Below are 10,135 nucleotides of genomic sequence, written 5' to 3'. Positions count from 1 at the left end.
AACCCTGTTTTAAATAAAAAAAACTGTCCCGACACTTTATTTAAACCTTGAAATGTTCGAACTTGGTTTCAAACTTAAGTAATTTTAGTGTTCTTTTACATTACACAATAATTTAGCAGACTAAAGACGTGCTTCTTCATTTTCATTTTCTGATGCAATCGGCTGACAATCTTCCTTCATCAGTTTTTGTCCTTTGTGCAGCGGCTGCGGTTCCAGGAATGTAGCAAATTTATGTTGTAATAATAATTAAACAAAACTCTTGACTTTAAATAAGTAAACAGTTATAAACAGTTAGCTATTTAAGCATCAAGAAGGTTAAACATAAACGCTGTAGGGCAACATCGGTTAACAACATGTATGCTACATTGAGATTCGATCCGAGTCGATTGAAGCTCCTCGAAGCTCGTGTTGTTGCGTTAACCACTGAGCTATCGTCTATACGTCTGTGACTGTTTTTATTGCAATGTTTTACTTTTTCATTATTTATTCAATTTCATTTCAGTAGCCTAATTTCAGTATTGTGATTATGAATTATTTTAACTACGTTTCACTTGTTGAATTCATCTGCTACCAGCTTTCAAACGCTCTGAATCAGTGCGGTGCGGCAGCAGATTACGCATTAGAGAGAATAAACAAACACTTTTCAGAGTCTATGATTGTAGCGCCTCTTGGCGGTAAAAGGCAGCAAATACACCCCACATTTTACCGCCGCGGTGGAACGGCTGATGTGGGCATTGTCATGGCTTGCCTCGACATTTGCGTTTGAATAGCGCGCGTCCTCCGTGGGCGTGTCAGATTAACGCGTAATGAAGTGTAATGAGCTGGGGAAAAAAAATCTGACAGCACTCTCTTTTCATACAGATTACATAAACTGAGAATATTTGTTTTTTATATAAATTACATCATTAAAAAGAAGAGAATTCAAGCTTCATAAAGAAAAACCTCTCGTGCCTGTATGACAAGTATTTGCAGAGTTAGAGTTAATTTTTCGGACGTGTTTCAGAATGGACTGCACTGACAGAGAGAAGGCAAAACTCGCATCATGTTTATTTTTCTTTATTTGACAAAAAGCACAAAACTTTGTTTTTATTGTGAGTATACAGAAAAATAATAGACAATTAACAGGATCGATTGATGTATAACACTTATATGTACGATCAAAATCAACAGAGTATTTTAAGTCTATTTTTCTGCTATGTGAAAAAAAAACGGCAAAACGCGCCGGCGCGTTTCTGGTCCCCAGAGGGTTAACACTGGCGCTCAGAACGTTGCGTTTACGCTCACTTTAAAAGTTTCAAAAAATATTTAAAGCAGTATTTTGTCAAGATGGAGCTAAGGTAGCGACAAATCTTGTCTTCTGTATTGTGATGTACATCCGAGTGAAACCGGTTTCCCTACGAAAAAAAGTAGGGAAGGAACTTGGTTCTTTTCATCGGTTGTTGATTGGATGGAGGCAATTGGAATAAGATTGTGCAGTCAATTGTAAGAAAGATACATGGTTTAAGCGGACAAAATAATTGTGAAGTTCAGCATACATCACCAAAGAGAAGAACAAGTTATGACATTTTAATTAATTAATTTTTTTAATAATAAAAAAATGCCGGACTAACAGACTTGTATTCTGCATGTTTGGAATCGGTCATCTTTTACAGTGATGTTTCAGATTAATTTGGGACTAAATTGGGATTAATAATGTGGCCAAATACTAGAATGGAAGCAGTATGTCTGTGATTAAACTATTTAATCATTCATGTCTTCATAGGGTGTGTGGTATAATTCCAGCAAAAGCCAGTTTGAGTTGGTTTTACCCAAGGTTATTTGGCAAGTCCAGTTGTTTTTTTAATTAAACCCGATTGTTACAGATCCCTTCCACTCATTAGTGTGAAATCAAAATATCCAAATAAATGGATGTTGAAGTGTCTTACAGATTGTGACCTTGCTTCCCATTATGACCTGACAGCTGCAGGCTTACGATAAAATGTGTAAACGCTAAGCTGACATGAGCAAATGTGTCCGTAGGATGTCACCTATAAACCACAAACATTACCTCTTTTTTCACACCCTAGACAAATTATAGCATCCTGTGTGACTCTTATCCGCGATCTTACCCAGCGTGCCTTGAACCGAAGAAAATGTCATTTAACGCTTCTACACAGGATTTGAATTGGGATTGTTTTTGCTGAATAGCAGAATTCTCATACAGTTGAGCAACCATTATTTTCTGCTGTTACAAATTAATGGCAAAAGTTTTCAAGGTGATGCTCTGTGGTGCATTACCAAGTAAAAGTCATTTGAAGGAGTGCCTTATGCTAGTACTGAGAACAGTTGAGCTGATTAAGGATAGGTTTTGCACCTGCCTCTTTGGAGGACCCCCCCCCCCCCCCCCTGAAAGATGTCCAAAAAACAAGATATAAAGTTGTAAACACAAGGGGAGGCCTGGTTAACTTTGGTCTTTATAAATCATCGGTGTCCAATCCTTCGGAGGTCAGCTTCGACCTGCTCCAACACATCTGCCTGTGAGTTTCTAGTAACCCTGAAGACCTTGACTAGCTGGTTCGGTGTTTCATTTGGGTTCAGACTAAACTCTTCAGGAAGGTGGCCTTTCAGGAGTAGGTTTGGACACCCTTGATATAGACAGACCAGAGTTCATCAGGATTTTCCTTGAATTTGCAACTTTATATCTTTTTTTTGGTCATCTTTCAAGATTGGTTCTCCAAAAAGGCTGGTGCCTGTGATCATAATTAACTTTGTTTCTTCGCAGGATTAATATTTATATGCTTTTGATACCTAAATGTCCCCAACACTTTGGCCAAAGTCAGTGTGTGTCTGACACATCTGAATATAACAAAAGGGGAAATGAAACTAGACAGGTGTCTAAATATATAAACTCATGACTTTAAGTAACAAAGTGAGTAATCAAGAAATCCAGATTTGCTTTTACCTATAGCTAACATTACAACAACAGCATATCTTGGTTCTATGAAACATAGCAAAACAATGATACTCACGTACGGGACAGAAACAACGCAACTTGCCGTCCGTTTTCAGGCCTTCTCGCTTGGGTCTCTCCAGCGCTGGAAAGCTTTATAATATTAACGTGGGTTCTAAAGCTCTTGCCTCTTGTGATATTCCTCAGACCTTTCTATTTTGTAATGTCTCTGTCATTTCGTTTTCTACAGTCTTTCTTCAAATCTCCCTCGTGCTCACTCTCTCTCCTCCCCTGTTAGGTGTGTATACACCCCCAATGCTGATTGGCTACAAGTGGGTTGTGGTTCTTAGTCCGATCCACTTTCAAAAGCGTTTATCAGAAATCGCTTGCTGCACCTTTAACGCTGTTATTGATGTTTTCGAAATTTGCATTAGTAAAAATTTGTCCTAGCATTCTGCAGTATTTAAACACAGAGATTATGTAGCACTGTCGCTTCACAGCAAGGAGGTCCCCTGTTCGAGCCCCGGCTGAGCCAGGAGTCCCTTCTGGAGTTTGTATGTTCTCTCTGTCTCAGCGTGGGTTTCCTCTGGGTGCTTTCCTCCCACAGTCCAAAAACATGCAGGTTAGGTGGATTGGATATGCCAAATTGTCCGTAGGAGTGTGTGTGAGTGTGAATGTGTCCCAGCACTCTCAGTAAATAAGCGGGAATAATGCTAGGAAGATGGATGGATGCTCTTAGCACTTTCCAGTCTGGTGGTCCCAAGACCAGAGCCTCTTCATGACATGGGCGCCACCCCAAAACCTCTTCAAGAGTTTCCAGCCATCATGGATGCCACGCCAGAATCTCCAGCCGTCATGAACGTTGCACCTGAAGCTACCAAAGCAGTCCCTAGGCGTTTGAGACTGGTTTCCAGTTTGGAGGACACATCACTGATGCGTGCGAGCGGCTGGCAGCTCAGTGGTGGTATCAAGTCAGGGGGCCTCAGAGGTTCTCCTACCGGCAATTGTACTCCATGTTATGGTGATGGCCATTCTGTGTGTCTGACCACATACGCTTCTCCAGTTTCTCCAGAGGTGGCGGCACCTGCCCATAACCTTGCTGTTTGTTCCGACACGACCACAGAGATTGTCAATGAACTCTCTGCTTGTCCTGACACGACCATGGACATCATCCCTGAGTGTCCTGTCTACCCTGAGTTTCCTGTCTGTTTAGATATGACCACGGAGGTCATCCCTGGGTGTCCTGTCTGCCCTGAGTTTCTTGACTACCTAGATACGACCACTGAGGTAGCACTTGGACTTCCTGTCTGTCTTGTCTCAGCCAGAGAGGCCTTTCTAAGTTCCAGAGTTGCAGCCGACGAGGTCACGATTAAAGACTCTACCTACCTTGTCATGGACATTACCCCTGGATGTCCTGCCTGCCCTGTTATGGCCAAAGCCATTGCTGAACTCTCTGCATGATTTGACATGGCCCCAAAGGCCAACCCTAACCTCTTTATTTGATTTTCTCCAGTTCCACCTGATCTGCAGTGGTGGTCCTCAGCTAAGCCTTGGTGGTCTTCAGACCCATCTGCTCTGCTGTGGTTGTCCTCTGCTCCGCCGTGGGGAACTTAAGTCTCGTCTACTCGGCTGTGGTGGTCATCTGGTCCGCTGAGATGGTCTTCAGTCCCGTCAGTGATGCCCTGGTCATCTGCCCTGCCTGCTTCTGCCCTGGCTCATTAATCCTCCTCAGTCCCCAGTCCTGCTTCCTGTCCATGGACCTCCATCCCTCCCCTGGTTCCGCCTCTGCACAACCTCCATCCTGGATTTATGTGACTATCTTGGGAGCGTCTAGAAGCCGGAGTGCCTATTTCACCCATGTCAGCACGGTAATTCGAAAATACTACAGGTTTTCTACTGATACAAAGCTTAATGCTAAATCCTGAAGTGACCCTTTAATTTAACTGTCATTTTAACTGATGATAATAATAATAATAATACCCATAATTTAATAATACAGTTTATTTATTTAATAATTGATTAATACTGTAAACCGTGATATTTTCTGAGACGTTATCATACTGTGAAAATCTCATACCATTACAAGCCAACACGGGAGAGTCCCCCACCCCCGCTGTTAAAAAAGTTACTCAGTAACTTTTACTCTGAGTAAATTTTAAATTAGCTACTTTTTACTTTTACTTGAGTAGATTTTTAGACCGGTACTTTTACTTGTACTTAAGTAAAATTTAATTGAAGTAGTAGTACTTTTACTTGAGTAGAATATTTTATTACTCTTTCCACCTCTGTCGGCTACCCATTTTTCCTGATTTTCCCTGTTTGCCTGTGTCCTGGACTCGGTCATTGTTTGCCTTGGTTTAGACCCTCTGCCTGTTACATGGATTGCCTCTATAAAACTGCATTTGGATCTTCAACATGTCTGTCAGAGCAGTTCGTGACAAATCCACTTTGCAATCAGCTTTGTTAAATTACAGGTACATCTCTGTTTCTGTGACCAATGTTTACCTAGCTTGATGACTGATGATCTGAAAATAAGTTAACTTAAAAACAACAGCTGAACATCAGTTCACAAATACAATATATAGTTACACTAGTTTAGGGTCCAATTCTCACTATTAACTAATTGCTTATTAGCATGCACATTACTAGGATATTGCTGTTTATTAGTACTTAGTAAGTAATTAGGAGTTTACTGAGGCAAAAGTGATAGTTAATAGTTAGTTAATAGTGAGAATTGGACCCTTAACCTAAAGTGTGACCAAATATATTGTTTTAAGTGTTCATTCCTTGAGTTATTATTTTGGAATAAATGTAAAAATGTTTAAAAACACTAACTTGATGACATGTATACTTGGTTCTAATAAATAGAACATTACATTGTGAAAATACAGAATAGAATTGCATTTGCTTTCTTTTGTTTTGAGACATGAAAAACTAATGGATGAATTTACATTTGATTTAAAAAGAAAAACCTCTGCCTCTTAATTTCAGAACACCACTGCATGCCACACACACTGTATATAAAAACACTTTTATAGAAATTAAGTAGTCTTTATCTTTATTTATGTGAAAGTATAGATTTAGATGACTCTCTTTACACTTTTTATTTCCTAATGTGTAGATCTTTTTAAATTAGCACTGAACTACTGAATGTAATAATAATAATCATTATCATGTAAAAAAATCAGACTCAATGATCTCATAGCTGTATAAGCTCTATGGCTCAAGGTGTTGGAACATGCAATAATCACTATTCGCCTCAGAGATAATTTAGGATCATGATCAGTCAGAATCCTATTACATTTGGAATTTGTCATTGGGATACATCTGCCTTCTTGTTAATAGATCATGCCGCTATAATGGACAACAAAGTTAAATGGTGTTGTTTGACTTTTCTCCAGGCGATGGGTTGGACAGACAGAAGAGAGAAATAGTGTGAATGAAAGGCCTCCTTTTCTCATAGCAGTGCGACGGCTGAGCCCTGTTTGAAATGAGGGCCGCAGTTTGATGGCTATCAGTGAGATGGAAAAGCACCGCTGAGCTAGCTTCCCTCTGAGAGTATTAAGAAATAAATTGTGCCTGTCATGTCAATGGGGATAATATTAGTCATGACATTACATTAGCCTGCTGATGAAAATAGAAGCAGACGTACTTTCCAATTCAACCGGAGCACTGGAAAGAGATTCGCAAATTTTTTAGGCATTCATGTATGCTCTATTGTTCCCTGTGCTTTATTGAACATAATAATCATATGCGCTAATCAATCACAAGGCAAATGGTTATAAAAAGAATATAGAATTTGATATGACATTGTGTTCTGTAACAGCTGATGACTTTTTATTAGAAATTTCAGAGTTTAAGAAAGCATAAACATTATTTCAAACCACCTGAATTATTAACCCTGTAAAGCCTGACACATTTTTTTTTTAAATGAAGCCGTTTATTGAACCTTTAGACAAAATATATATGAAAAAAAGTTATGCATGTGAGTTTTGTTTTTGTATCACATTCATACCATATATGCATCAGGCTTTAATGGCTCATAGTGAGAAAAAACACCTGAGTTTTATTTAGAAGCAAAAATGTGCAATTTGGTTCAGATGCTGTTATTTATATAAAAAATCTACTCAACCACCACCACCAATGGTTAAACACCATTAAACGTCATTTTTAGGTGTTACAGCCTCTAAAATCTCATCTGAGACAGTTGAACTCATGATCCCATTACATACAAATGTTGGCAGTATTCAGCCGTGTCTGTCGGATTGTAAAGAGCAGCCGGTCTATTGTGAGGAGGAGGATTTGCTTTGTAAACTAGATTTAGTTGATTTTCCTTTTGTTTGTTTTTCTCTCTAGGGAGCGATGCTTTGCTCATTAGCTTGAACACATTGCTTGTAATGGAAGCTAATGGTTTATGCATATGGAGAAATCAGCAAGTGCTGCTATGATGTAGTGTGATGTTTGTTTTATGGAAATCAAATAGCAGGATAAATCGAGGTCTTGCATGGACACTAACAGAACATACAATACGGGCCGCTGTGTGTTGTTCTATAATTTGAATCATTTCTCTGCATGACAAAATGGTTGATTCAGAAAAAACAAGGCAGGCCTTTAAAATATTTGTACATGATTAATAAAATACATAAAAACACATACCCAACCTGAGCAATCAAGGTATAAGCAACCACACTGACCCAATGCATCTCTGAAATACTATAAAGAACCTCACCAGAGCATTTGTACAAACACCCAAATCCACATGAATGTCCTCCGTGAATTGAAGTATGAAATATGTAATTAAATATTTAATCAGGGATTCCCAATGCAGAAATATCAGGTGTTTTGATGAAGCTTGGCTAAAGTATTGGCTACATCATTAGCGTTTATTGTGCTTTCCTGATAGCGCCACGGCCCTGTTTAATAATCATTATAGGCCATAAAGAGAAATGGTGCGGGGAATGTTTCATTAAGACTGTAATCCCAGGATACCGAAGCGTCAGTCGGTCGAGTGACGACACGCTGCTGTGCTGCTGATACAGCAGGATGTCAGAAAAGAGCCATTTGGCCCCATCCAGAGCTGCTCCGGTGATTAACATAAAACATTAAGAGAAAAAAGAGCAGGATTTCATCATAGCAAACCAAATTAAATATCTGGTTTGGAAACAATGTACTAAAGATTGATGATATTAGAATTTCAACCAAACTTATAAGCTGGCCCAGACATTATAGAACCCATAGGGTTTTGATTTTGATGATTTTCGGCATTGGTTTGGGAGCAAAATCTGTGGAATTGATTTAAAAATGGTAAAATGTTTTAATTGAAGCTGAGTGTATATACTATTTTTTGGTAGCTAAAAAAAAGTAATTTGACATAATTATGATATACGAGAATGGGGACATGTAGAACATTTTAAATGATGGGAATTCTGATTATGGAAATTAGCAGAACTTTGTGTGGATTCTGCGCATACAGATTTAATGTGGGCCTGGTCACAAAATGGTTATGTTATGATTTTATTATAAATAAAGCTATTAAATTGATTATTATGAATACATGGCAGACTGAATAGAGAGACATTTTGAACAACCATAAGTTATATTCTCTGACCTAGGCATTAATAAAATAAAGCAAATCTCCAAACTGATTCCCCAAAAGCATCATGTCTGTCTGCAGGGCGCTGGGATTGGCTGAGATTGGCTATCTTCCCTGAGGACTACACCTCATACACGCACCTTAAGGGGCCGTCTCCCTTCACTGGAGGTGGAAATGAGCCGGACTTAAGATGCTCCTGGTGTCGGTCTCTCAGGACAACTAGGCAGAGAGTCTGGGAATAATGTCTGCAGTGCAAAAGAACATGGCAGTGCACGGTTTAATGTACTTTATCTAATTAACCCACCAGCTGGATAGTATCATTTTATTCAGTCATTTCAGTTTAATTTGCATTGCATAATATAACACTAAAAACATTTATAAGCTGATTCTTGTTATTTAACTTATCAGCTCTTCATATAGGCTACTGTATAAATAGTTGTGCTTTTTGATCCAGTTAAAACAAAGTCTTTCTCTTCAAGGAAAACAGACCAAGAATATTGATGCACTACATATATTTTTATCCAATCAAACACTCTCTAGTCTAGAATGACATACCATCGACTAGCAAGTAGCAAATCATGATTCATAGCTGTGACATAACTTAAAGGCATAGTTCACCCAAATTCTGTCATCATTTACTCACCATCATGTTGTTTTAAACCCGTATGTGTTTCTTTATTTTTCTGAATGCAAAAGAAGATATGGGTAACCAAAAATTTGCCGGACCCCATTAACTTTTATAGTATGAAAAAGAAAAAAATACTATGGAAGTCAATGGGGACCAGAAACCATTTTGTTACCAACATTCTTCAAAATATATTATTTTGCGTTAAACAGAACAAAGAAACTCATACAGGTTTAAAACAACATAATGGTGAGTAAATTATGACAATTTTTGGGTGAACTGTCACTTCAAGCCTATTAGCTATTTTAAAAAATGGACCACCCCCTTGATATGCCCGGCCCAAACTTCCTGTTTGAATAGAAAACAAAGTTGCACTCATTAAGCCAATTTATGGGGTCTTTTAAAGGTGAAGTGTGTAATTGATGTGCCTCTAATGACACCAAACAAAATAGCAAAAATAATAACTGTTTTCAAACAGGTTTGCAGAATACTTAACCTATCTGCCATTGGTCAATCTAACAGATAGCCCTGCCCCAAACTCCCACCATTGAATCAGTGTTGCTGGGCTGGTCAGAATGGTCAAACAAACAGCTATGTTTTGGAAGAGGCACAGTGTTTACACCTTCTGAGGAAATACAATTTCCAATGTACACACGTTAACTTTAAATACTCAGCATTCTGCAAAATCCCACAGGAATCCATTAATGTCAGTCAAAGTTCTATGATCTATGATGAAGAGCAGAGGATCTGACAGACTGGAATCAACCCAAGTAATGTTCACTGACATTTGGATAAAGTTGATTATCTTCTGTAGCTGCAGTGTCAGCGTTTCTCCATCTAAACATAGTTATGGAGTAGAAAGTGAGATAAGGTAAAACACAGTGAATAACAGTTTCTATTTCGTTTGTCTATAGGCTGATGGACAAGAGGAAGTGTATATTAACCGTGTTTCGGACAATTTGGGAAAACTTCAAAGTTCAGCAACCAA

The sequence above is a fragment of the Rhinichthys klamathensis genome, unplaced genomic scaffold (genome assembly GCF_029890125.1).
Source record: "Rhinichthys klamathensis goyatoka isolate OS25496 unplaced genomic scaffold, OSU_Roscu_1.1 h1tg000101l_1, whole genome shotgun sequence".
Lineage (NCBI taxonomy): Eukaryota > Metazoa > Chordata > Actinopteri > Cypriniformes > Leuciscidae > Rhinichthys > Rhinichthys klamathensis.
The sequence above is the reverse complement of the archived record's forward strand: the minus strand, read 5'-3'. Positions refer to the sequence as shown.